Here is a 1,654-nt window from a genome sequence, read left to right on the forward strand (position 1 = left end):
TCAGCTGCAGGGCTCTGGGCTTCCACCCCTCTGAATGGTGAGGCTCTGGGCTTTGCCGCCTCTGGATCAGCCATAGGGCTTCGTCCCAGAGCAGCAGGGCTGGCCTTACTATTCACCACAGTCAAAAGGCAAGGGGCGGGGTGAGCCCAGGGTGCAAGCCTGGGGAAGGGAGCCTGAGGCAAGGTAGGGGGAGTAATGGGGCCCCAGGGGGCAATGGGGAGCCTGGGGGAGACATAGGGGGGGTGGCAGAAGCAATGGGTGAGTGAGATCAAGGGAGGCAGTGGGGACCAAGGGCACTAAAATACAACTGTACATTATTTTTATTATTGAGTCTGAAAAAAAACGCTACATAAATAAATTACAATGATTTGGAAATGTGGACTGCGAGAACTCCTGCTCTAGTCCTGTGACTTGAATACACCAATCCATGATATGAGTGTAACCCCCTATTCCTGCACTGTGTGTATATGGGCATCATTATGTTTCCCATTCCAAAATGGAATCCCTCTTGTTGATATAGTTTCTAATTATGATGCAAGAATGTCTGAGACAAAATATCTGACATACAAGAGCCCCGTCAGACAAGTGTCCCGAGGACCAGTGAGCAAAGACTACTGAATTTTTTCTTTCCTAGCCAGGTTTCTTGACCACCAGCCAGTAGATCTTCCTAAAGAGTGACTCTGTATATCCAACTTTGAATCCTAAATGCTGCTGCACCAAATGTATTGGACAAACTGTTTGACACGCTCATTAGGGTCTCTCTTGCCTTCCCCCAACCCAGCCAAGCAACATAAACAGACAGGCCATTAAAGATTGCTATGGACATCCAAAACTTACACATGTTCTTAGCAGAGGTTCAGGACCTCCCATCTTGGTCCTTGTAGCTGGCTGACCCTCTGCTTGGGCTCAGAAATAGTATTTTTGAGTTTCTTGCCCCGGGCTCCCCTCCAGGAGCCCCCACGCCTAAGCAATCTTACTGCTCCCAGCAGTTCAGCTCACTCCTGGAGTTGTTTCAGAGCCCAATTTAAAGTCTCTAGTCGCTGCCAGCGCTTCCCAGGTCCCAATGCAGGTTTCTGACTGGAAGAAGCCCTCTAGAGCCTTCACTCATATCGAGTTTGTCATGCCAATCTGCCCCAAACAAGGATGGGGGCGCATGGAAGAAAAAGGTTAGCAACTGCCTCAGGCTGAGCTCCCCCTGGCTATGGGAGCTCATTAGAAAACCTGGCAGGCTCCCTATTCGGTGACCAGTCTCACCCTATTCTCCCCGCCCCTATTCTGTGGCCAGTCTCACCCTTTTTAAGGTCCACTTCTCTGGGTGGAGCATGTCCTGCAGGTGTGCCTAATTGGTGCTGCCTGAGTGCAGGAATGCTTTAGACTTTCAACTCATGGGACGGGGGTATGTCACATCACAGTCTTCCTCTCCCTTCCCTTTCTGCAACTGAACCTTGACTCCCACTCAGAGTGTTGAAAGGGCCTCCTCTGAGTAGGTGCTGAGCTTCATCCTCCCTGCCCAATTTACCACCACAGGAATGCTGAAGAACTCCCGAGTCCTAGGGTATTTACATGGCCTTGTAACCCGCCCACTTGTCACTAACTCTCCTTCTATACGGAGATCTACATTATACTCTAGTCATTTTCAGATGCAATAAGAACG

Source organism: Malaclemys terrapin, chromosome 8 (genome assembly GCF_027887155.1).
Source record: "Malaclemys terrapin pileata isolate rMalTer1 chromosome 8, rMalTer1.hap1, whole genome shotgun sequence".
NCBI classification, from domain to species: Eukaryota; Metazoa; Chordata; order Testudines; family Emydidae; genus Malaclemys; species Malaclemys terrapin.